The sequence below is a fragment of the Haemaphysalis longicornis genome, unplaced genomic scaffold, assembly GCF_048455015.1.
Source record: "Haemaphysalis longicornis isolate Haplotype H1 unplaced genomic scaffold, Haemaphysalis longicornis Haplotype H1 scaffold_3, whole genome shotgun sequence".
Classification (NCBI taxonomy): domain Eukaryota; kingdom Metazoa; phylum Arthropoda; class Arachnida; order Ixodida; family Ixodidae; genus Haemaphysalis; species Haemaphysalis longicornis.
In genome coordinates this window covers 215,708,834-215,736,382 of record NW_027526335.1, presented here as the reverse complement: position 1 = coordinate 215,736,382, position 27,549 = coordinate 215,708,834, and the positions used below count along the sequence as shown (strand labels likewise).

Genomic DNA, 27,549 nt, shown 5'->3' with positions numbered 1-27,549 from the left:
CTGCCAGCAAGTACCTAGGATTCGCGGGCGAAGCGTCCCGAACGCAGCAACGGCATCGCCACCTGGCGGGATGAACCGGCGGGCGCCAGCGTTGCAGCCCGGAGGTGAGCAACGCCACCTAGAGCAAGGCCGGGTTTCTGGTGGGCCTACGTCACCACTTGTCGGGGGTAGTGGGCTGACGCTTCCCGCCGAACGACCTTGAGCGGCCGCGGAGTTTGACCGCGGCACGTCCGGACATGCCCTGTTTGCGTCGGTGGCTGGCAGAGACGCCGATCGTCTTTCCTCATTTCAGGACGCGTTCGAGCCAAATTTTCCAGCGAAAATTCAGTGTGCTGTGTGTACTGTGCTGTAGTGTGTGTTTCGTGATGTGAAGGGCACCGGAAAAATGCCCGGTAAATGTTGTGTATCCCGCTGCAATGGGAACTACCATTCCGGCCCAAGAGTGCACGTGTTTGCGTTCCCCAAAGATGAGCTAGCGCGACAGCGGTGGATACGAGCCATACCGAGGGATAACTTATCCGTATCGAAACACTCGAAGGTAAGCACATTTTGCCTTTGCGGCTTATTTCACTTGTAGTGAGCGTTATGATGTTGCATTCATTAATTTGTAGTAGAAGTAACTCGTATTTACGTAGCGTGCATACTGTTTGAGGTATGCGAGCGCCATTTCAAGCCGGACGACATTCTCCGTGAAGGCAGTCATGTGGACGAAGTGACTGGACGCACAGTTACAGCGCCACTTTCCCGAGTACGACTGCGCCCAGACGCAGTGCCGACGATTTTCCCGTCATGCCCGAGCTAAATGAACAAACAAGAAACGAGACGAGAGGACCCAGAGGCAAAAGGAACACGGTTAGTTGCTGTGTCTTTGCAAAAAGCGCTCGCTCAGTCCGTTCTTACTGCCCGCAATGAGGAGGAAGCGGACAAGATTCATTGCGTACAGGATTTACTTGTGTGTGTCAGTAGCATGCACTCCAAATTATGGCATGCTATCGAAACCAACGGGAACCTAATTTTGCTGCACATAACTGACGATGAAGCGCCCAGCATCAAGTACGCTGTTGTCGTAAAGCAAGACCTTACGATTACACTACACCTTGCAAAGACCGCGGTCAGGTGACTGGGGTGCAACCTGCTTGTCCCAGCGGTGGCAAACAGCGAACGGGTGGTGCTAGAGTTTCTTGATGGCGTCGAGCAGTATGACAGTGGCCTGAACGCCTCCTCTGAAGATTCAGACAATAATGCCCGGGCAACGATAATTTCTCTTCTGGAAAAAGTATCACAGCAAGAAGAAAAAGCCCCAGGGATGAAGCTACTGATTGAACAAGTAAGCCTACACTTCGTGAAAAAGGAACGAAGGCGCTATTCAGTAGACTTCATGGTGTTTTGCTGCCTCCTGTTTACTGTTTCGGCCCATGCATACAGATTCCTGCGTAGCCATGGAAGCCTCATCCTACCCCACCCACGGACAATTCGTTATGTCTGCTCATCGTTTGGAATGAGTCCCCAAAATGAGCAGCAGCAAGCAGCGTTCCTTAGCTACATTGCTAAAAGAATTGGCGACTTAAGCGAAGATCAACGTCACGTCAGCCTAATGGTCGATGAGATTCATATCAAGCCATTCTTTGATTACAAAGGCGGAAACATTTCCGGCGTTGCAACGAACTCCGGACAAGCAGCGAACAGCGCGTTCGTCTTCATGGTGCACAGCTTGATGAACAAGATTAAGGAAGTTGTGCACATCGTTCCCGTCCGCAAGCCCAACGTCGAGTTTCTGCACAAGTTGTTGAGAGATGTAATCTGTGGGCTGAAAAAAAATGGCTTCAAGGTGATCTGCATTGTGACAGACAATAACGCAATTAACAGAAAAGCGGTGCTGGCATTTAAACCCACCGTCAGCCCGGCCATTCCAACGTCCTCTCCAAAGTCCCCCACAAATGATTTTGTGTTTCCACATCCATGCGACGCGCAAAGGCCACTATTTTTTGTGATAGACCCTGTTTACATACTGGAATGTGTGCGCAATAACTGGCTGAAAACAAACGAACAATGCTTCTCGTTTCCAGCATTCAAACCGGATGAGACAGGGCAGCGGCAAATGCTATACGCATATTTCAAAACAATTAAAGGCGCTTATGAATTGGAATGTGACCAGCTGCTGCGATACGGGTACACTGTGTCGAGGAAAGCTGTGTCCCCATCGGACATTGAAAAACAAAATGTCCAGCTTGCTCTGCAAGTGTTCAGTGAGTCTGGGCCAAACGCACTTCGCGCAATCGGGGCAAAGCACCAGCTGAAACACTGCGAGGAGACAGCGAGCTTCATGGAAACCATCGTCAAATGTTGGAAAATTGTCAACGTGAAAACGCCCTTCAGAGGAGCTCGCTTTCGTGATGACTTCAATAAGCCCGTGTTTCCTTCGGAAAGGGACCCCAAGCTGTCGTTTCTGTACGACTTCCTTGACTGGCTGGAGTACTGGAAAGAGAAACAGGCCGACACTTGCAAGCTGACAAAGGATACACACGGTGCTCTACACCAGACCGCCCAAGCTCTGATAGAGATCTGCAGATACTGCTTTGATGAGCTGCATATGTCGTTCGTCCTGCTCGGCCAATTCCAAAGGGACCTCCTGGAAGATCGCTTTGGAAGGTACAGGCGGCTGGCTGGCTCTCAATATCACGTATCCATAAGGCAGCTGTACGAAGGCGAAACCAAGCTGCGGCTTCAAAACACACTGCCCCAAATAGGGACGTCATACAAAAGGACTGGAAGTGAAGCCGACGAAGATCAACATTGGGAAGACTTTCATAAGCGAGCAGACGTACCGCGGCCAAGCTGCAATGTCGTTGTCACCGCGCAAGCGCTGTCGAAACTCACAGACATCGTCCCTGTCCTGGCTTATGTCGCCGGGTACGCAGTGCATATCGCCCTGAAGCGGCTAAAATGTGAAAGTTGCAAGGACGCCCTGACTGTGGATAAGAGCATCGCGGTTTCAGCGACCGATCCAATGTACAGCCTTGTCAAGGATATTGACAAGGGAGGACTTGTTTACCCTGCAATGGCAGTGGTGAGCACTATGGCCCACAACTATGTTGTCGTCGATGAGCTCTCTAAACGAGCAGAGTTTTTAAATGTTCCCAACCAGCGACAGCTCGTCACTGAGCTAACGTCACAGCTGCTGAACGACGACGGCTCTTCCAACTTCGACGACTGCGAACATCCTTGTTCGCAGACACAAAAGTGAAGTGGTTTTAAAGCATGTGCTGTGGTCCAGTACCAACATCCTACTCAAGAATTTTTGCCGTGTGCTCAATGACAAAGTGCAGGACGAAAACAACAAATCCAGAAAAAGGAAACTGCAGAAAGACACTGACAAATAAATGAGCCAACGTTTCATTGCTGTGGAAAAAAAAACTAATTTTTGCGATTTTCCCCTTTTTTGTTTAGTATATCATAAAGCGGGAAGCAGGCGGCTGCGGCAAAAACTCGTGCAAATGCTTGTCCACCGCACTCGCGTGCGGCCGGAGCAAGCCCACTAGCTCTACGTCACTGAACAAGCCCCCCGGCCTTGAAACAAACCTTCTCTAGGTGGCGGTGAGGTGAGACGGGAGAAGGAAAATAAAGAGAAGCATCGTTCGAGGGGGGAGGCCGCGGAACCTATTCATAATGTTCTGCTTGCTTGGGACTACACCGCCGCGAGACACAAGAGCATACAGCGAAAAAAGTCGGCTTGTGAGCTTAGTGATTCGTCTTTATACTGATTTAAACTACTGGGTTTTCTAAATTTTGATGTAGGGAAAGCTGAGGAAAATTTTATAATCGCTTTTTATCAGATCCAGTTGCTCTTTGCGTCTTTTGTAATATCTCTTACAACACAACCGAATTCGTATTCACCAATTTAGGAAATGGAGTCACATTCGTGGCAAGCAGCGCGCAAAAGGTAGCGTTTCTCTAGTCGCCAAATGTCTGCATGAGGTTTGTACATTTTGTTTTCCCGCCCTGAAAACAAATCCTTTAGGTAGCTTTGCCGTACGACCACAGTTTTTTTTTGAGCGGGTGGCTCAGGAAGACTGTTTGAACAGGTTGATGAAGCCGCGTGAAGGAAGGGCGCAATGGACGGGAAGCTGCGCCAAAACCGGGACAACACCGTGGCTAAAGCAGACGACAAAGCTGACGGAGCGGTCCCGTAGACGCGCCCGCCATGGTCACCATGGAGAACGCTGGGATATTGCGCCCTATCGCAGTGCCATCTACGCTGTGCTCCGTTAACAAGCGCCCTCAGCCACCCAAGCCGCGTTCAGAGTTTTTTCTCCCCCGGGCCAAGAAAGGGCCGTTTGCTAGTAGATGTAGAAAACTTTGCTTAAAAAAGTTCAAAATCTTGGGTAGCAGTGTTTTAGGCGAACCGACGGACTCGCTGGCGCGCACGCACCTCCGCACTGGTAGCGCTGGGTAAAGACGCCGTGCCATCTACACTGTGCTCTGTGAGGAAAACCTTCCGACCCTCCCCCACGCTACCTCCTCCGTGTTGGGAGTTTACTGTCCCGCACGCTACGACAGAACCGTCGGCTGCTAGAGGTAGAAAGCTTTGCTTTGCAAGGTGACCACATTTGCCGAGGAGAATGTTTGGGCGGGTATTGAAAAACCGTGAACACATTTCTGGGATGCCAGAGGTGTGAAAAATACATTACCTACATCTGGCTTTCAGCAAGAAGGGGTGTTCGATTGACATGAAGGTAACGAAGCTTTTAAGTAGCTTGCAAGTGCACGTAGTCTACAAGCGACATTTTTGTTTAATTGTGAGAGTATGCCCTTTGGAACAAAGTCCTAGATGTACAATTTGGCACCAGTTTTCCGGAGAAACTACAAACGACAGGGCTGGTTTTGTCCCCCACAGCCGTCGTTGGAGGTAGGGGGTCTTCCAGCATGCAGGCCTCTGCCCCGAAGGTGTCAGGATCTCGCTGCATTCAGGGAAGGGCAGGTCCATAGCAGGTGGTTGGTGTCGGCGTGTTCGTCAGTAGCCATACTGAAGGGGCAGGTGTTGGTCAACTGGGCATACTGTCGTGGGGGCTACGTCCGGGTAACCCCAAGAGAGAGGGCCACCCCAACTCGAGGTCTACGGAGCAGGACGTCTTTCAAGCGCCCGAGCCCACTGGGAAGGTCTGTTCCACTCGGTGGGATGACCGCGTGTGGCGCGATGCAGGTCGACCTTTATTTGGACAAAGTGTTCCTGTGCGTCAGTTGTCAGCAAGGGTAGCGGTCGTGTAACCGACGTAAGCTGACAAGAATCAGCGGTAGTGATATTAAGCCGGATACATGCCAGTCGGAGTGGGCAAGGGGTACGTATCCAGTAGTTTATGAATGTCTCTTGAAACAGACAAGTTGGAGACTACACGGCGGAAATGCGGAATGACCGCCATTGAATACCTGCACATTTGTAGACTAAAACTTCCAGGGGCTTGATGTGCCCGTAGTACCGCATTCAGTCCGTCCAGCATGGCTCTAAGCTCCGCCGGCATAGAAGACCAGGGTGGGGTGTTTTATATGCGTAGTTTTGGTTACCTTCGGAATGAGGGGGACATTTGAAGGCCGTAGTTAAAACGCCGTCTTGGGTCCCAGCGTCCTCAAAAGCCTCTACAACCTGGCGCTGCTTCACAGCCGCTAATGATATTGCGCCCGCGGGCTGCGCGTCTGCGTTTCCGGTCGACCGACTGTTGAGTTTAGTTTAGCGACGGGTTGTCCGTCACTTGATGGTATAGCCACGCTGAATAATTAGAGGGTGTGCTGGTAAGAAGAGGGCAGGGGACGCCCCATATAAAACGCCAACGCCGCTGCCTCCGCAACAAAATTAAGTTTGTGATGGCGGGCTGAGCGCCGCAGATGTACAAGCTAATCCAGGGTGTTAAGTTGAGCTTCGCCCTGGAGAGATGGTATGAGCATTATTGGAGAAAGGCCGGCAATGTCGGCATTGCAGCTCTATTATTTGCTTCAAGTTACACCCATCCTGCTTTGGACATATGTGGCAATCGAGCCTGATAGACAAGTCGAGGCTGAAGTATGGGCCGCAACAACAGTTGGGCTACTTTGAAGCAGGAGGCACAAGACTTGTGTGAAATGCGTCGGATGAGGTGTATCATTTGAACTGCTTGTTGGTGGGCAGGTCGAAGCCACAAGGCAGCTGACTCTAGCGATGAAATCTCCAATCACAGCACGCGAGGAGAGGCGGCTGTGCACACAGGCTGCCTGGATAGTTTTACCGCAATCGGGGATATGTTCAGTCGACGACGGCCAAGAGCATTGTCCACGGAAAGAAGGGCTGTCTTTTGGACTGAAAGCATATTCACACCGTTTCTGTGTGTCAGTCAAAGCGTGTTGCTGGCTCGCGGCTTGCGGAGACATCTGGGTGGAGAGTCTAAATTGTAATATCGTCCGCGTACACCAGGAGGTGTAGGTTTGATATGGAGCCAAGATGCCAGGCTAGCGGCAGCATAACTACGTTATGGAGAAAGGGTGCAATCACCCGTCCCTGACGCACTCCACAGACAGGCGTGAAATGGCCATAACTAGCCAACCCGTACCGAAAATTATATTTTACTCGCGAAGCTCTGGGTAAAACAGCGGACTTTTTACGGGACAACCAGGATTTCCAGAACTTCCAGGATATCGCTTTGGCTGACGTTGTCATACGCGTTGTCAATTGTGAATGTCCAGGGCAAGCAACTTCCGCACTTTGCGAGATCGGCCACTAAGTAGCACAATTGATGGTTAAGTGCTCAAGTCCATCCTCTGTCCCCAGACGAGGTCTGCACCCAACCTGTGCCGGGTGGTACCACCGGTGTGTGTCCATCCACCACCGAAGTCGCGTAGGCAGCGTTCGCTCACACAGTTTTATAAGGTGAATAATAGAGCGATTGGGCGCGAATTGGGGAGATGACTAGGTGGTTTGCCTGGCTTCGGTATAGCGACGATATCTACCTCGAGCCATGGCTCTGGTGTTTGGCCCGAGAGCCACACCTCATTGATGGAATAGAGTAGGCGGCTCAGGGCCGGATCGTCGAAGTTCTTATAAACCTCGTACGCAACGCAGTCTGTGGCGGGAGATGACCGAAGTTTTGCCTGGTCTATTGCAGCCAGGAAATTGGCCATGGGGAAAGCCCATTGCATTTCAGGGACCGTGTTATCAGAAGGAGGCGTACTGACGTGGGCGGTAGAGGAAATGGGCACGGGTTGCTAGCAGAAGGTTGTCAAATACGTGGTAAAAGCGTGAACCACGTTGAAGGCATATTGGTCCGGCTTCTTGCCTGATGCCAGGCATTCACTTGGGGCTGCATCGGGATTCCGGCCGCGTGATTGCATTGCCAGAAAAGTGCGCCAGATATACCATGTGGTGGACGAACGACCGAGCGACCCATCAGCAAAGCCATCGTTGCCGTGAAAAACGTTTCTAAAGCCGTCTGGCCGCAGTGGTCAAGCGTTGCAAACGCTTCGAACAGGCGCACACGAGTGATCTTGCGAGGCAACCACTTCAGCCTGCTTCCTCTGGGCCCACAGCTGCAAAAGTCGGAGCTCAGGCGTTGGCCGCGACACATCTACCCACGTCCTCTGGCTGGCACTGCTCACAGCCTCTTTAATCACAGTGGTGGGGCCTGGGCTAGGGGCCGTCTGTGCTAGGGGCCGTCATGGTTGCATTGATGTTGCACCGTAACGTATCCGTTTACTAGGGTGTAGCTACGCCGAAGCCGACGCGTCGAGGTCGAGGCAGTGCCATCCCTCATAGGGTGATGCTCACTGCTTCAGCAGTGGCTATCGCTCCCAAGAGCGAATTGCGAAGTGCGAAGTGAGCATCGCTGAAGTGTTCAAGTAATGTACGCCCACGTTCACTTGAGGTAGGGTATGCCCAATCGGAATGGGGCGCATCGGATTTGCCTGTTACAAGTTTGGGACAGGCAGCGTTCGGACGGCGCGGAGATGTTAGCCAGCCCGAAATTAGCCCGTGCGCGTGTCCGCTGTGTAGCCGCACATAACACAACACAATAATTATTGCGCACCCGGGTCGTTGCACCTTTACCGTAACTACTTTCTGCCAAGCCGTGCACCATGCATCTACTAGAATCGCAGTTTTTGGAAACGCCTTGCACGCATAAATTGGGGCTTTGCCTGGTGGAGACGTGGTGGACCCACAGCACCCATCATGTATAGAAGGCGTATCATTGGTTCTAAAATTGGGGTGGTGACGTAAAGCGTTCGTCTCTTAGAGCACGAACGCCCAAGCTCGTAGCTTGCCTGGGCGAAGACGTTCACGAAGCTCACCAATCTTTGTAGTGAGCCGCCGGCAGTTCCAGTGTATTGTATATTACGGGTCATGCATAATGAAAAGGGGTCTAGCGAAGTTGCGCTGCTAACGAACACCAAGTTCTGTACCGGCTGTACCACAAACTGTAGGAGCTCTTGGTTGGTGAGGAAGGAAGAGACTAACTTTTGCTGGTGCAGGCTCGGTGGTGAGAGACGGGACTAACTCAAATGGCTTAGTTGTTCTGGCGGCTGACATTGCGACCGATGTATGTACTGGCTTAGCACGGTGGTGGCTTAGCTTGGCGACCTAAGCTTTCGGCACAGCCATCTGTTGGTCCACCTCTAATAGGTCGTCCATATTCGGAGATGCATTTTCAAGAAAGCTTGTGCTTATTTGGTCGGCGGAAGGAGCGACGGAGCACATCACGGTAGGAGGGCTGCGTGTACTCTGTGTGCTCTACAGCGACTTCCTCCATAGCGTCTTCGTTACCCTACGCCAAACATTTGAAGCGGTTGGATGTGTGGATTGCCTTGGACTCACACCGGCGTCACCACGATCGTAGTTTAGCAAGTGCAGCTTTGCAATTCCTAGGACATTTGTTGTCCGTAATGTCATTGCCCTCACTACGACACCAACCGCATCGAAACGTGACCTTTGGCGGTGACACCGACGGGGTAGCTGGTGGTTCCGGTTCAGAAGTAGCGAGTGATTCTCATGCAGAGGAGGGGCACGAAGTGCTCATCTGCATCTGAAAAAAGCATCGGTTACAGTGCACAACTCCGTCCTTGTGCAGGCGGAGCCAGAGTACGCAGCTATTGCACAAAGGTCGTTCGGGTGCCTCTAGCGGACCACGCAGAGTACCCAGGCACGTGCGGCCAGAGGCCGTGTAGTGGGCAAGAAAGGAGCAACTGGTGAGTGGCACACCGGAGGCTGGCACGATGGACTTGGGGATCCTCCTCAAGTCCTGCGGGGTCTAACCCAGAACGGACATATCGCCGGATATCACTTCCCGACAGCAGGTACACTTGTACAGGAAGGTGCTTTTCAGCTTCAAGAGGAATTCGGCGAAGGAAGCATAGCCGCTGGACAGCATCTAGAGACCGCACCCACGCCGATAATATAGTGTCGGTGCGACTGTGGTAGGCATCGCCAGTAAATTAAGATGTTTCCAGGCAGGTATCGAGAGTCTGTTCTAACTTCGTTGAAACAGACAGGATGTTGCACCGGTGTTGATATTTGATGGCGACCTTGTACGAGGAGGATCCGGCCGTCACTGTAAGGCCCTGCATAACGGCGGTCGCTACACGAGGTGGGGAAGCTGCCGGCGGTGCACTGCGCTGATCCGCCCGCTAAAGAGGCTGGTTTGGTTCCGAAGAGCACGCCCGATTGGCAGCAGGTGACGTTGAGTCGTCAGTAGTGACTTGGGATTCCCCCTGGTCAGACGGACGCCTCTATTAACTGGAGGGTTTAGCCGGAGTTAGTGACATGACTTGCGTTTTGGCAATCCATCTGTTGAGTTACTAGAAAAAGAGCGCGAATATATCCATTCATGACGCCCCTGTTTGAGCATGTTCTTCTGCCGAAAAATGGGTAAGTTTTCAAAGTCCTCTTTTTCGCTGTTTTATATTATGTTTGTTTCCGAGGGTATATAGTCTGCCCCGAAATAATAACGTGGTTGTTGTAAGCCGGCACAAAACCTTGTCACTACTCGTATCCTGTTTAAGAAATTTGGTTAAATATCAGTACGTGCAACAACCCGCACCATTACTCTTTGTGTTAAATTCATTACATCAAGGTAAATTGCAAAAAGTAAGGCCGGTGTCTTGATGTGGATTTTCAACACAGTTATGGCTAGTTTTCTTACTATTGTTCCGCCGGCGAAGATGAGAATGATGTGCGAAATGAAGCAGTTGCTCATCGTTGCGGCATTCACAAAGAGGAGCACAGATAGTTTCTTCTTCGTGCAGCTACTCCTCTGAAAGAAACAAAACGTGTGTTTATTGTTTGTGTACTTCTTTCTTAGATCGCTAGATGTTTGTATTGGTTCCTTCTCGGTACATCGAAGGTCCATAAGGGCTTCTGAATTAAGGCGACAGACAATACGCATTACGTTTTCTATAATATTTGAGCTGCCATTCATCGATTCAACAGGTTAGGCGTAGAAACCTCATAGAAGTGCCGTTTTAATTTTTAATTTTGTTCGTGCAAAGAGTACTTTAAAAAATCACCCTAATAGTAAAAAGTTATAGCATTAAAATTTGTTCGCGTACTTTATTCGCTTTGCTGCAAGGTCGTCAAAAGATCATGGTCCTCTCCACCATCTGGAACATAATTCCCTGTCCTCACTGCATCGACCAGATCTCCTGCTAAACGCTCCTGAATATAAAAAAGGATATGGAGTAGTGCAGAATTGGAATTATTTTTCTCCCATTCGCGGAGTCGTGCGCTATCGATTAGACCTTCATTTGTTGGCTGGGGTTGGCCACCAAGAAGATCCACTGTAAGGTTTTTGTTTGTTTTGAATATTATTTAACCAGTTTGTAATTTGGAATCCCAAATTAGGGTCCATGTGTTCTCTAAAACAAAACCTGCACTTTGAGAAATCTTTTAACATCGTAAATCGTGTCGCAAATGATCTTCCGCAGCCACCACAAAAATGCGCTTGTCTTTTTTTATAGATTCGTTCGATCTTTGCCCTGACGCTTCGGCATCTGTTACCTGGCGGCGCTAAAATAGCAGCGTTACCAGTGCAGAATCACTCACCGCAGCCTGTTACTTCTATTGGCAGGTTATGGCGCTGAAAATACGTGACCGAGTAACGGTTTAACAGCTCGTTTACCCAAGCTTCCTCATTTAATCTCGCATCAATGAAACACCAGATGGGAGGTCTGCACGTGCCCTTCAGGGCAAACGCAAGTAAACTCAATGATCCAGTTGATATTGCTTCTATGAAACATTGTGTGCACCGTATCTGCGTTTTCTCTAATAAATAGGTTCAGAAGTGTTACACCTCTAATTTGTTTATAAAACAATAAAACTGTAGCATTGTTTGTGGCTGTCTCAAATATGCCTACCCCATACCTCATACCTTATCTGGCACAATAAAGCGCGTTTAAATAACCGTATTGAACTGGTAGTAGGCCACAGTATATATATATATATATATATATATATATATATATATATATATATATATATATAGAAAATAAGGGTTGGCAGTCATGAAAACCTCGGAAAGCAAAGAGGAGGTTTTGGTGCGTCATAGAAAAAGATGAAGTTTATTGCCAGAAAGAAAGTGATGAAAAAAATGAACTGCCGGGTGGGATCCGAACCTTTGAGGTCGTGGGTTCGTGGAGGTCGTGAGTTTGTGGAGGGCGACCAACCTTTATTTTCTGTCTTATTTCCCCGAGCACCTCATTTATCAATTTCTGATTCGCTACAAGCTTAACAAAGGCCTCTGTTCTGGCAGTCTTTCTGCCCACGTTATCTTAAGAGGGTTCAGCGCTGGTCGAGCACTCTAGACATGTCGTAGATACTAGAGTCACGGCCCCGGGGTTAAAAAAACGGTCCCCTTCACCCATAGTAGTCTGAGTAGCGCTGGCTACCCGCCCCAAGGGCAGGAAACAAAAAACATTACCCTAACGTAAATACCAGAAAAAGTGGTGGGGAAACAGTCCCGCCGGTAGCGTAGTGGTTCGCGCACCAGACCATAATTCTTGAGATCGTGGGGTCGGATACCACCCGGCGGGCATTTTTTCACCACTTTCTTATTGACTCAAACATTCTTCATTTGTTTCTGTGACCCACCACAACCTCCCCCTTGCTTTAGGAGATTTTCTTGACTGCCAAGCCTTATTTTCTGTCTTATTTCCACCCAGCCCCGCATTTCCCATTATATATATATATATATATATATATATATATATATATATATATATATATATATATATATATATATATATATATGTAGATATATATATATATATATGTATACGTATATATTGTACGTAACCACGAGGTTAGTTTTTTCGGGGGGTGAACTAACCTCGTGGTTACGTACAACGCGTCAATGCCCAACATTAGGAACATTTTAAGTAAACACTACAATATTCTCAAGCAGAGTGATCGGCTGCAAGAAATTTTTCCCGAACCGCCACGAGTAGTATACCGCAGAGCTAGAAACCTTCGTGATATTCTAACTTCATCAAAAACCACACGTGTGGCTCCATCTGGGTGCCATCCTTGCAACAAGCCCCGTTGCAAGGTTTGCGCACACATGACTACTACCCGATCGGTTACCAGTTCAGCCTCGAAGTACTGCCTAAAAATAAATAGCGATCTTTGCTGTGACAGTGAAAACGTAATCTATATGTTAGAATGTTCTCTTTGCAACCTGCAATACATTGGTCAAACGGCGCTATCGTTTAGACTGCGTTTCAAGAACCACAGGGCACATGTAACCTCCCTTCCGCATCTTCCGCTATCCAAACACGTGAACGTTACAGGCCATTCCTTTGATCATATCAAAGCCACCATCCTTCAGTCTGGTTTTCGTACCCACCATGATAGAGAAGTGCGCGAGTCATTCCTAATTTACAAATTTAACACCTTAGTATCTGGTTTAAAAGAAAGTCCGGGGAAATTAAGCTGCCTGAACACGCAGTAATGTTATAACACTGAGTTCTGCTGTTGAACTGAATATTCATAGGCAATTGTTCATGTTATCGCTGTTAAGGGTCGTTGCTCTGTTCTTGGTGTTTATAGAGACAACCCTGTAAAGATAGCCTTGCTTTTGTATAAGCACACACATCGTGCAGAAAACCTTTATTGATAATTCTGGGCACCATAGCGTCTATGTAATGCTTTAGACAAGCGCCTGTATCTCGTGTTTGCCTCTTTCCTTTTCTTCCCTTTCCTCATTCGACTGCTGTAGCTGATTTGTAGTTTTGAAACATATATAAGCTGTACGACAATGCCATCACTGTATCTGACGAAGGCCGGTCCCTCGGCCGAAACGTTATTAAATCTGTTCTCTTTTTTTACCGTGGTCGAAACCATTTTTGTGTATATTCTACCGGCGTCCAGGAAAACTTTGTGGCTTTATATATATATATATATATATATATATATATATATATATATATATATATATATATATATATATATATATATATATATATATATATATATATATATAGATATAGATATATATATATATATATATATATAGATATATATATATATATAGGAAATGACGGGCTCGTTGAAAATAAGATAGAAATAAAGTTTGGCAGTCAAGAAAACCTCGGAAAGCAAAGGGGAGGATAGGGTAGGTCGTTAAAACAGATGAAGGATTTTGAAATAAGGAAAGTGGAAGAAAAATGCCCGCCTGGTGGGATCCGAACCCACGACCTCCAGAATACCGGTCTGGTGCGATAACCACAACGCTTCCGGTGGGGGTATTTTCCCCCTCCAATTTCTGGGGTATTTATGTCAATGTGATTTTTTCCTGTGCTTGGACGTGGTAGCCAGCGCCACTCCGACTTTTGGGGTGAAGGGGACCTTATTTTTAACCCCCGGGCCGTACCTCCAGTTTCTACATGTCGAGAGTGGTCGACCAGCGTTGAACCCTCTTAAGCTTCCTATGGCACCAAGACTGCCAGAATAGAGGCCCTCGCTATGCATGTATTCAACGACCTACCATAATTCCCATTTGCTTTCCGAGGTTTTCTTGACTGCCAAACTTTATTTCTGTCTTATTTTCAACGAGCACCTCATTTCCTATTCTGATTCCCTACATGCATAGACGCTACATGCTTCGAAGCGCGATATTGTTTTCGGGCGTTCCTATTCTTGTTTACTCTAGAATTACTACAAGAATTTTACACTCTGTATTAGCAAATATTTATTATTCGTTTGTTCATGTAACTTCTATGTATCTTGTCACAAAATCTGCACTTTGACAAGGTATGGCAAATATTTGGCGGGAATATACCCTGTACTCCAAAGAATGAAGACATTGGTAATAAAATGCACAAATTGCATTATTGAGCATAAATTATACACTTGGACGCATCGTAAGATCACTAATTGTTCGTTTCGTGCAATTTACTTGTGTCCTCCTTCTTTACACTACAAGCATTCTCTTGTGTGTAGACCATGTGTATTTGTCGAACAGCGCACAATTTATGATGACTAAGCGTTTCTCTTGAACTTTTTTTCTGTTTATCGTTTACATGTTTGTTTTACCATACTTGTAATAAAAATAAAAATATATTGCGGGGATCACAACGCGATCCCGCAATGTGGTATCACGCCTAAACCTACTGATGTAAAAACTAATTCAAGAAGTTTCATTCAATGTGAAATCTGTCGGGAGTGCAGAGAAGTCATTAACTGTAGGGGCTGTGGTGTCAATCTCCGCTCCTTGTTACAACACCTCACGGTCTTTCCAATTTAGTCTCACGTTCATCTTAGTTAACTAGACCGAGGTTTGTTGAATCGAATTCAATTTTCTAACTTTCGCTGAGGCCGCACTCATTCTCCTGCCAAAGCTCGCAATCTTTTCCTAATTTTTTGTTTCTTCTTTTGTCTGAAAACCACGAGCGGGAGTTCTGTTTTCCTTGTGCTTGTTTTTTTCTAGCACATGTTCTGTTTTGGCCCCATATTTCTATCCGCGGGGAGTTTTTAGCCTAAACCAATACAAACCAAACTAATCAGCATTCCTAGCTAAATTAACGTGGGGACTGCAGGTTAAGGGCATATATTTTGCCTGAAATGTACCTGGAATCTTCTGTACGGTAAATAAGGAGGACATGTTTGACTATTACAAGCGGCTCAAGAAGGGTCAAATGGTTTTTCGTATATAAACCTAGCTGCTGTTGAAGTAGCCTCGTAAGGTTTGGCCCGAAGGCTGAATGAAGGGTCCAGCGGGTGAACACCTTTCTTCTCCACGGAGTAAGGGACGATTCCTTTCGAGACGGTCGCGTAATCTTGTCGCGAACGTAGACGGGCATCGTATGCAGCCAAAGGCGTATTGACCGATCACACTCCCAAACACTGACTGCATGATCGTGGTATCCATTTTGGCGAGACGCACCAGTGCCGCTTTGCCCTATATTATAAGCCATACGCAAACGTGTGGCGTGCAAGGTCACGCGATTTTCTCTTGCCTGGGTATGATGCATGATGTTTTAGCTCCGCAATAAACATTGGCAGTTCTGGAAGCTTCACCTCTATATAAATGAAAAAAACTTACACAGAATGGAACATCGATACTTGTCAGGCTGATAACTATACATAAATACTGTTTTTTGCCACACTTTGTAATATGACTGGAGCTATTTTACTCGGACGTGAGTGTGCTAGTGTTTCTCACACGGGTTATTAAGTACTACGTTCTCTGTCCCCCGTGGGAAGAAGCAGGGCGTCCCGTTGTCGGCTCTGCTCTTCGTCATTTGTCTCCACCCGCTGCTCCATCGTACTGATGCAAAGACCGCCATCCGTGGCTTCCGGTTGGAAGGCATAGGCCAAGTGAAGGTGTCCGCGTATGTCCACGACGTGCCCCAGTTTACCCCGGACGAAGGAAGCTATCAAGCATTTATGCGAGATTTAATGAGTGGAGTGGGCTGACTGGAGCGCGACTGAACAGTGACAAAGGTATGGTGGTGGCCTTCGGTACATTTGCGTTTACCTCGGTTGGCGACGTAGAATCGGTTATGGGTGTTTGAGTGCTTGGCGTGGTGTTTCATTTTACGGGTAAAGTGCCTTGTAGTACATGGAAGCGCGTCTCTTACGCAACGGAGAAACGTGTCGTGGTTGCACCAACGCTAAGGATTTTTCGGGCAGAGTGAAGCGACAAAATTAGGTCGTCCATCTCGGCGGCGCTTCTGTAACACATATACCAAGACGCCCGCGCCATTTCACGCGTCACCCCCGCCACGAACCTTGGGTTCTTGTTTTGGCTGGGCAAGACAGAAACAGCGTCGTGTGTGCTGTTGAGACGCCTATTTAATGGGTTGTATCGGACGCGATTGCTGGCAATCCATGTGTAGCGTGCTGACGAGACGCACAGCGTTTGACCTTGTAGGCCCAACTTTGTACGGAGGGGGGCACTACTCCCGTACTTTTAGGAAGATTACGCTCAATGCTTTACGGCGCATGCATTGCCGGTCCGTCTGCTGCGCAGTCACCGTTTCTTGGTCCTACGTTGTCAAAACACTGGGAGATGAATGGACTCGAGAGGTGAATGCACACAGGGCAACACCGTTGTCTATAACACAGGTTTCGTGCTTATAGCCTTATCGTGCCTCGGCCGAAAAGCTTTTCGGGAAAACTATTTTGTCATTATGAAGTCTTTACCATATAGTTTAACCTCAAAATTTTTTTGACAAGTTTGAGTCCGCAGTTTTGAGAGGTAACCAGTTGAAGTTAAACTCAGTGTTACAAACAAGGGTGTTGCGCACTGTACTCGAGCAGCGCGGAACAGGGGCTGTGGGAGGTCGATGGGAGGGTTCTCCGCCCTGCCGTGGACCTTGCGGTCTGCAATGATGATATTTGAGAAATTGTAGTTACTGCAGAGAAGCACCGACTGTTTACGTAAGCTCAGGCAAAAAATAGTTCTGTAATCTGGCTTTTTACTCAAATAGTGCGCCAGATTTTTCTTGGCAAGATGCAAGCAAAGGTCAAAGCAATACTAACAGTGGAGAGCTTCTGTAAACATTTTTGTTGGAGTTTTTTAAACGAAACTCTTCCTGCCATGCCTAAGCAACCTTCCTTCATCAGGGAGAACCGTACCATAAGCTGTGACTTTCTGCAACACACGACGTGTCCTTTTTTCGCTGCCTTCCACGTGACCACATACGCCATCCCGTGCCTCTACACAATGCAGTGAGACAGTGCATAATATAAAAAGAGAAGCAAAGAGCTTGAGAATGCTACGAATTTTTCAGTCATTTGACTAATTGGAGCATAGGGAATAAAATGTTTGTTTATAGCCTACAAAAACGAGAGGGTTGCAGATTCAATACATTTATTGAGAAGGCTTGTTGCTCAAGAGGAAGAATGTTTTAAAGACAACGGCTTCTGCACAAAATATGCGCCTTACGTTCCGCTTAGTGTCATGAAAACTGCTTCCACCGCTGTACCTTTGTGCTATCCATCCGCGAAGGCATGTAGAATCAAGAAACAGAATTTGTGGTTGGCTTACAAACAAGGGACACAACTTCCTTTAAAATGCAGTCGTCTAGCAGGATAAGTGGCCATTATGATAGGGAGATTTATGTCAGAGGGGTGAATGAGGCCTAAGAAAAACATGTCTCGTTGCAGCCTTTTAAAAAATTTCTTTATCAGCGCCCACTCTAAAGCAAAGTGTGTTGGGAACAATTGCACCAGCGGTGGTTAAAGTCGTTCTATATGTTCTGGTGACCGAAGACAATTATGATGTAAGGAAAAAGTGCACTCTTGTTTTCAACTTGAGTCGATGCATAATCTGCTATCATGCGAGCAACTCGGAAGCCACCGCTTGGAGGTTTGCGCGATCATGAAGCGGCAACTAGCGTGTTACTGGGCACATCTAACAATCATTTGCGAAAATGGTACATTTGTAAGCAATTCTGATACACCCTAGTGTGACAGTAAATGGACAAAAGTTTCCTCAGGAGAATTTTAACCAGGTGATCCGCAACAAACCCTTCTTGCTAATATATGAGCCAGCCTTGTTGATAACAAATGGTCTACCCACACCAATTTTTTTCTTAGGAAGTTGATCGGGTCATTGTCGTCATCCTCGTCATGATCAACATGAGCAGCCTGCGTGCACCAATTGCACACAAAGGCATCTCCCAGATATCTCCAATTATCCCGGTCCTGTGGTAACTGCGACCAATTTATCCCCGCTTCACTTCCTAAACTTATCTTGCAACCTAACTTTCTGCTGCCCCCTGACGCACTCTCCTTTGTAGGAACTCACTTTTTTACCACTAATGAATAAAGGTTGTCTTGCATCCGCATTATATGCTGATTCCTTCTTCATAATATCTACTAACATATCCTTAACACGCGTATCCTCCATAACCCACTCCGCTCTCTTCTTTATTTTTGAAACGTTACACCTATCGTCTGCCATTCCCTTGCTCACGTAGTGGTCCCCATTTTAAGCTGAACCTTTTTATTGAGGCTCCAAGATTCTGCCCCGTAGGTGACTGCCGGTAAGATGGAGCTGTTCAACACTTTCCTCATCAGGATTAATGGCAGGCTGCCACTTATTACCTGCGAAAGCCTGCTGAATGCACTTCACCCTTTTTATATCTTTTATTCATCTCTGCCTCATAATTGGGACTCGGCGTCACTACTTCGTTTAAGTAGATGTATTCGCTTACCACTTGCACCACCTCGGCGCCTATCTCAAACCGTTTTGCTCTCCGTGGACCATTGACCATTACTTTAATTTTCTACGTATATATTTAGATTTCGCATATATATCCCCTTTCATGTAAGAGCCTTCTATATAAAAGACTTCAAAAATTATAAAAAACCATTTTACTTGGTGGAAACCTAGCCGTCGTGCAGGTATTGCGAAATAAGTGTTTAAAGTAGCATTACGGAAGTAAAGTAGAGAATATCTACATTGTTTCACAGCTGCTATAGTGCTACTTGAGGAAAGCTATAAGTACATGTAAGGATTAAGTCAGACAAGAGACAATCTCTCCATAGTTATTCCCAGCATGCTCACATTGGTATTCAGAGCGTTGGGTTTCGAACAGAGGGGCGTAAGGGTAAATGGAGAACACTTAAGTAAACTAAGATTTGCAGATTACGTTGCCTTGCTTAGTAACTCGGGGGGCAAATTGCGAAGCATGATTACCGCACTGCACAAGCACAGTAGAATAGTGGGCAAAAAAATACATGCAGGGCAATTAGTACGCTGAACAGTTTCTATAGGAACAAAAAATTACAGTGTCACCGAATAATGCAGGCCTTAAAACATGTCTGCTGCAAAAGGCAACAGTACAGAAATGGCGGCTGTAGAACATACCCACTGACTAAACGTTGCGAGCAGGCCCAAGTCCGTAGCCAGGTCTAGCGCCGTCTCAGATGCACACATGATGTCAATGACGACACCGCGATCTGTAATTCGAAAGAAAGTACCATTATATGCTTTCTATATTTTCATGTTTGCGTAGCATTGGGTAGTTAGCTCTTTCGAAGGCTGAGAACCACACGAAAATTCCAGCAGCCACGTAGTTCATGAGATCGTAAACCTTCAGCACAAATATGCTAACAAGAGCATTTTCAAGAGCATTTTTTCTCTAAAGCTGCACCAAAGAAACCGCCCATGCAAAAGATGGGTGGCGGTTGGCGTGGCGTTGTCAGTGCTGCTGTCTCTCCGGTAAATAAAACTCGGTAATGTTTTATTGTTTCAAAAAAATATAACGAAAGAATTGTCCTCTATTTGCGTCAGGACCTACAATTCAGCACGGTGGACCACTAAAAAACCCTTCCTATCGAAGAACACATCAATACATTTTTACGTACAAGTGTAAGCTTGAAGGAACTTTCGTGAGTGTGACTAAAAGCTGTCCATAAGAGTTCAGCATTATGAGTGAATACTGAGTACTAGTGAGAACTTAGTAAAAATGAATACAAGTATTCAAAATGCAGCAGCAGTTAGTGAACAATGAGCAGGAGTAAAATGAGTAGATATTCAGTGCAAATAGAATAGAGGAGCTCAAACTGCAGTTTGAATTTGAACACTTATATCAGCAATGGTGACTGCATGGTATTTTGGGTAAAGAATAGTACAATTACCAAAAACTATGCTATATTAAGTGGGTGCGAGCGCTGTTGGATAAAAAAGAAGGGTTGCAGCACTGTACTTGTTTTAGTATGGCGTGAACTTAAAAATTGGGATGAGTGCGAGTGAGGGCTTTTCTTTTTACCTACTAATAATAATACATGCCGACAGTGTCTCACAAAGCCGTATCAGTATGCTAGACACAGCTTTGCGCGTTTTTCGTTCGACCGACCCGCTAACCTTACACAATTCAACACCTATAGCTCAAAGCGCGGTCCTTGTAGCTAGACACAGAGTTTAACCGCCCCCCCCCCTTCCAAGAGACTGAATGTGCCCCTTCTCCGGTGTATTTACAGCTTAAAGAACCAACCATTAAATAGAAAGCTTTATACATCCGTATTTTTATTGTTTGACACAACGGGAAACACAGACACACAGAAAATGAAAGACTGAAAGACTACGTGGGATAATCGGTGACAACAGTTCTAGAGGTCGAACAGGGGGCTGTGGTTGCGCTGCCGTTCGCATTTCAATAATCCGTTCGTTCAGTTTCCGACACTTATAATCGAATATGCCAGTTCAGCGGTGAGTAGGTGGAAGACGACACCTGTTATCATCGTCGGGTGCTTCAGTGCCAGCATTGTGAAATTCAAGATTTATATTATGGCGTTTAACGCGCTGAAACTACCTTTTGCTGCGAAATGCGCTGTAATAAGGGACCACAGAATATTTCTGGCAACCTGCGGATATCCACCGAGCCCCAAAATGTCGACATAAGTGGCATATTTTACCGTTCGCCTAGGCAGAACGCAGACACCGAGGCCTTGGCCAAACCTGCGTCGTGATACTAAGCGGCACAACAGCATAGCCACTCAGCTCCGCGGTAGTATTTACAGGACTGTTTCCAGACCCTTGGCCTTAGTCATTCGCGGATTAAGAGCCAAAAAGAACTTAGAAATCAAGGTATGTAGTACGGACTGGGTTTTTGAAAGACCTCACCTGACTCTGCATTCCTTTTGATCAGTATGCATAAAGTTGGGGTTAATTATGCTGAAAATGCAGTTGTCTTCAAATCGCGCTTCCACAAGAGAAACCTAATAAACCCAATTGGTTGATTCAGAAACGATGACGCGTTTTTGTATTATGCCTTTTAATTTCACTCATTTATGGTGCGTTAACCTGTTCACGCAACAACAAATATGGTAAAGTTTTCCAAGGCAGCGATGGGTGTAGCAGGAGTGTCAACAGAACGATGACTCAGAGTGATTCGAGGGTGTCTACGTTCTTTGTTAAGTGATGTCGTGGCGCCTTGTTAATTTCCGCAGTCGAAGTGTGAAGGTAATTTCATTTCGTCGTCGGGTGCGTCTTCGCGAAATGATTTGATAACGCGAAGAACTCGGCCCCATTTTTTGAGCTCGTGGGTTTACATCATGACGGCAATTTCTGGTAAGCAGTGGATTACTTGCAGCCCTTTCACCAAACAAATCAAGACGTGAGCCCCCGAAACTCCCTATCTACTTTTTTTGGTGAGGTCGCGCGTGCCCTTCTGATTGACAAATGCTGAAATAACACAAGCAACAGTTGAAAACAGTTTTTAAGGAGTGGAGGTGCCGGGTAAACGGATGAGTACGTCGTCCACTCACTTACTATAGATCTGCTCCCCGTTTCATCTAAATGACATATACAAAAAGTGAGATATACAGTGCCACATGAATTTCTCGAAGAAAATTCACGCAAGATCCTAATCCTTCGCATACCCGCATACAGACACGCAGAAAAAAACTATAAAAAGAACACCTCCATTAAAAGAAAAACGGTTTTATCTACCCGATAGCACTTGTTCAGGGCAAAAGGACGCAGAATATTAAAAACATTAGAAATAAAAATAATAAAATATATAAAGCAAGGGGTACTATGGTGAAATCTATGTACATTCATGCCTATACGGTACGGCAACTATATACAAGCAATACACTGACACAGTACAACGTATACTACGTACACAGTACAATATACACACATTTGAAAGAAGAAGTATAAACGGTTCTTTTTCAGAACAAAGTTTCTCAGTTGCTCGCTGCACCAGCCTTTTCCGGTGCCTGATTTGGCAAGCCGGACAATCGGCCTGTGTTTTCATTTATACCGCTCAAAACGATGTTAAACTTGTAAATAAGGTACCATTCACGGGCTTCACGGTCATAATGCGTTTTAAAATAGGACTGAAGCACTGTGGCTGTGAATGCGTGGAAGGAGTAGCCTATTTTATTTTTCATGTTTAGATAGGGGAAGGTGTGGTAGGGACTTTACGTGTGCTCGGTGGCTGTTGATTCTCATTCTAAACGGATTCTCAGTTTGACCAATGTAGTGGGCGTGGCATATGGTGCATTGAAGAAGGTAGACAATGTTTGCGCTGTCACAATCAAAGTTCTTCCTTATCTGGAAAGGGAATTATGACGTGGTGCTGGTGGCAACAGAGGCTTTAGACATCAGGGGCACAGTTTGCACCTAGGCTTATTGCAGGGTCCGCTGCCCTTGAAACTGAGGGTGTTGACCTTAGATGACGTTACAGTATCTCTGATGTTCCTCCCACGTCGGTACACGACGCGGGGAGGCTCAGGGAAAACACTTCGCAACCTCTCGCTTTGACGCAGAATGTTGTGGTGCTTTCAGAGTATGCAGTTTACGATGGAGGACGAAGCGGCATATGTTAGAATAAGGTTGGGGGTCGTATTCAAACAATTGGCCTTTGAGTTGGTTATCAGGTGGCGGCGGCCGTGTTTTGCAGAATTTCTAATAGCATCGCTGATGGCAGAAGGTGGGTATTGTTTTCGTGTTAGGTCATTCGTTAGTTGTTGAGAGTTAGAGGCAAAATCAGCTGGGCAGAGCATATCCTTCTAAAACGCAGAGTCTGACTGTATGGTATGCCGAGTTTACAGTGTTTAAGGTGGTTGCTTTTGAAATGCAAGTATTAATGCCGGTCTGTTGCTGTACACTGAGGTCACAAGCTTGTTGTCCGATATCTTCACTAGAACATCGAGAAAGGTGATGGCTGATGCGGATAACGAGTGGGAGAATGAAATGCTGTCGTAGGCGCTGTTGAAAGCGGTGATAAAGTTTAGACGTTCCACTTCTCCATAGCAGCAAATGAGAAAAATATCGTCAATGAACCTTCGATAGAAAAGAGGGTGAAGTTGTGCGTCGCTTAGAAATTCAGACTCAATGTGCCCATGAAAATATTAGCATAGTTGGTTCCTATTTTCGTTCCCACCGAGCTCCCGTCGATTTGCACATAATGCGTGTCATGAACGGCCACGTGAGTGATTGGCCACGAAAGTGAGCCAGCAGAACGACAGCGACGATGACGAGGAAGATGGCCGCGGATGAGTGATCGCGGAAGCTTGAACAGAAACGACTGGAAGCCAAGCGGCGGAAATGGGCGCGGTACGTGGGAACTACCCCTTGAGACGCCTGGGCTACCTTAAACGGGACCGCCGCTACCCTCCACCAAGGCTCGAGAGCTCGTCTGGGTGCCGTCATTGAGGTGCTGGTGCGCCGACTGCTGACGCGCCATTCCGGCTGTTGGGTGCTGCCGTTCGTGCTGTTGAAGTGGCTAGAAACTCGTCGCGACTGAGAGTGAGCTGACTTGCCTATTGGGCATTGATCTCGGACCTTGTCAACTGCGAGGTTATTTTGTGTATCTTCGAACTGTGGGCTGTTTGTACGTGTGACCCAAACCCATCCTGTCTGTTACGTCCCGACCACTACTATGCTGACGTCCTGTGCTTGTCTTCCACCCTGTTGAATACAGTGTTCGACGTGTTGAATAGTGTTCGTCTGCCTGCCTGTGTGGTCCTCGGCCTATTCATAACAATGCGTATTGTCGAACTCAAAGTTGTTCAGCTTCAAGACAAGCTTCAGAAGCACGCAGAGAGCACGCTTTCTACAACGCCCACGAGAGCATTTCATTCTCCCAATCATATTCCGCATATGCCATCAACTTACTCAGGGAGGATATCGGACAACAATCTTGTGACCTCAGTGTACAAGACGCCAACGAACCCTTATCAATACTTGCATTTCAAAAGCAACCACGTCAAACACTCTAAACTCGGCATACCATACAGTCAGTCTCGGCGTTTTAAAAGGATATGTTCTGACCGTGCTTATTTTGCCTCTAACTGCCAACAACTAACTAATCACCTAACACGACAACAATACCCAACATTTGTCATCAGTGATGCTATTAGGAAATCTGAGAAACAGGACCGCCGGCACCTGATAACCAACTCAAAATCAAAATCTGTGAATACGACCGCCACCCTTATTCTAACATATGCCGCTTCGTCCTCCAGCGTAACTGCATACTCGGAAAGCACCACAACATTCACTTCAAAGCGAGAGGTTGCGAAGTGTTTTCCCTGGGCCACCCCGCGTCGTGTATCGACGTGCGAGGAACATCAGAGATATTGTTACGTCATTTAAGGTAAACACCCTCAGTTTCACAGGCAGCGTACCCTGCAATAAGCCTAGGCGCAAACTCTGCCCCAAGATAACTAAAGCCTCTGCCGCCACCAGCACCACGTCTTAATTCCCTTTCCAGATAAGAAAGGACTTTGATTGTGACAGCGCAAACATTGTCTACCTTCTTCAATGCACCATATGCCACGCCCAGTACATTGCTCAAACTGAGAATCTGTTTAGAATGACAATCAACAACCATCGAGCACACGTCAAGTCCCTACAACACGTTCCCCTATCTAAACATGTAAATAACCTAAGCCACCCCTTACACGCATTCACAGCCACAGTGCTTCAGTCCAATTTCAAAACGCATTATCACCGTGAAGCCGGTGAATCGGACCTTATTTACAAGTTTAACATCGTTTTGAGCGGCATAAATGAAAACACAGGCCTATTATCTTGCTTGCCCAATCAAGCATTGGAAAAGGCTGATGCAGCGAGCAATTGAGAAAGTTTGTTCTGCAAAAGAAGCGTTTTTACTTCTTCTTTCAAATGTTTGTATACTGTACTCTGTACGTAGTGGACGTTGTACTGTGTCAGTGTATTTCTTGTATATAGTTGCCGTACCGTATAGGCAAGCATGTACATAGATTTCACCATAGTACGCCTGGCGTTATACCTTTCATAATTTTTATTTTTATGTTATTTTTTACTTTGCATTTTTTTGTACTGAACAATTGCTATGAGGTAGATAAAACCGATTTTTTGTTTATGGAGTTGTTCTGTTAATAGTTTTTTCTGTGTGTGTGTATGCGGGTATGCGAAGGATTTGGATCTTGCGTGAATGTTCTTGGAGAAGTTCATGTGGCACTGTATATCTCACTTTTTGTATGTGTTATTTAGCCTTATGTCCACCTATTTTTTCGGTATTTATGTGATCTAAGTTGAATTAGCGCTACTTTGCGTTGTATTGTCCTTGCATTGCATGACATTGCCTTTCTGCGTCCGCCTCGTGGACGGCTGTTGCGTTTTAGACAGGAACGCTTCCGCGATTTCACTTCATGAGAAAAACGTGTCGTTTGGGGTTTTCTTGGAAGCCTTTTCATCCACGCATTCCCACGCTGAAGTTCCCGCGCCCCTCCGGCTGAAAAACTGCCCTCCGCCACCTATTTCCTTTTTTTTCTCTTCTTTTTTTCTTCCCCTCTTCCTAACGCGTGCAGAATATGTACGAAAGTAGCTCAGGGCTCTCCCACCCTTTTCTCCTAACCAGGCAATTTCCTCTCGTTCTTTTCATAGTTCTGTATTCTTGAAACTCCCGTGCCCTGATACCTACATGTGGCAGCAATGTTTTCAAAAAAACGAGAGGCAGGTTGCCGTACCAGGCAGCAGTCGCCAGAATGTCAAGGTCAACAAATGAGTAGGAGATGAGCCCCTTTTTTATCCATCGTGCTCGTGGTAACTTCACTGCCATGCAACCCTCTCATGTTATCCTACTGCCTCGCTTGTGTTCATTGCGCCCGCTTTCTCCCTCTGTACTCCGCCACCACTACAACGCCTTCCCCTTTTTCCCCCACCCTTTGCGTTCTGGGGCTTGGTATGCTTCTGTATCGCGTAGAGCCTACGTTTTGCTTGATATATCTTATTGGCCCGCCCACAACTGAAATGTTTTTAAACACAAGTGATCTGCACTATCTTTATCTTTGAAAAAGACCGACGTCCGGTCGAAATGTTAGAATAAATATTGTTATGTTTCTAATGTGACTTCTGCATCGTACAGTTAACCTTTTCGACAGGAAGCTCTTCTCTTAAATTTTCCAGAATGGCAATAGGCACAGAGAGAGCGAAAAACATAAGTTTGAAACTTCCAAAATATCTACCTACTTCAGATATTCTTGGAGACTCTCACTGCAAGCACCTGCATCACCACTTCGACCTAGGGCGGAAAGGAACGCTAGCGTTCATGTCCCAGCCCGGTGCGAAAATCGACGACGTCTGCTCACTGCTAGACTTCGTCCCAAAGACGACAACCACCATTGTGCTACATGTCGGCACCAACGATATGGCCCAGTCCTCAGCGGCAGAGGCCTTCGGGCGCTGTTGCAACCTTTTGGACGTCATCGCCAGAGACTTGCCCAGCATCAAGCGGGTGTATGCCACCCTAATCCTTCCCCACTCCTTGAATCACCGCCGGGGCGGAACGAACCATTGTTTCACTGGGAAATGCAACAGGAAGGCTGCCTGGTTCAGCGGCCTTCTTCGCCGCCATTGCCTGCAAACGAGAGGCCTCTTGGTCCTCGACCACGGCTTCCAGTGGCTCCCGTCGGCTCGGGTGCTAGCCGCTGACGGGCTCCACGCAAGCTTCGAGGGTGTGGCGATCGTGGCGAGCCACATTCGCATGATCTTACGCCGAGGATACTCCCGCGCAGACGACACGTGGCAGCAGCACGCGGCGGGCCAGACATCGGTTGAACCGCCCCCGACATCCCCTCCGCCAGCACAGGCCTCCCCAGCGGCAGAACCCCAGGCTTCAGCCCAGGCTCCATCGGAGCCACGCTACAACTTGCGAAGGACCTTCTCGGCCGTCATGAAGCAACACCCGAGGAACTGACAAGAATCAGGTGACTCTTGTGGGCAGAACAGACCAACCGTGTCAAAAACGTTCTTGAAGGCTAGGAAAATGGTCGAAAACGAGTGCCATATCGGTGCCTTGTTAGTACCCTTATTTTGTAGCGCAGATATGACGTTGTTCCGAAATGGCTGCGCATTTACGTTAAAGCAGCCACCTCCGACATGTGCCGAGAGCTCAAGGGTAGGTGGGCGCTATGCATACATGAAGCATCGAAGCAACTTTTGAACATTGCAATTGACCACAATAACTCACAACTAGAGCACATCCTCAGTGAGGGGCGAAAACTCGCTGACCAGGTAGACTTGACGCCCAATGTAGTCAATCTTTTAAAAGTGTTTGAAGAAAATGAAGAGCGCCAATTAATGCGAATTAAAC

The 27,549-nt window shown here is 46.9% G+C and overlaps 1 pseudogene; it reads left to right on the top strand.

Annotated features, from left to right (window-relative positions):
• Nucleotides 1-656: 656 nt before the first annotated feature.
• On the top strand, nucleotides 657-3,380 carry LOC144175702 (uncharacterized; annotated as a pseudogene).
• Nucleotides 3,381-27,549: the final 24,169 nt, after the last annotated feature.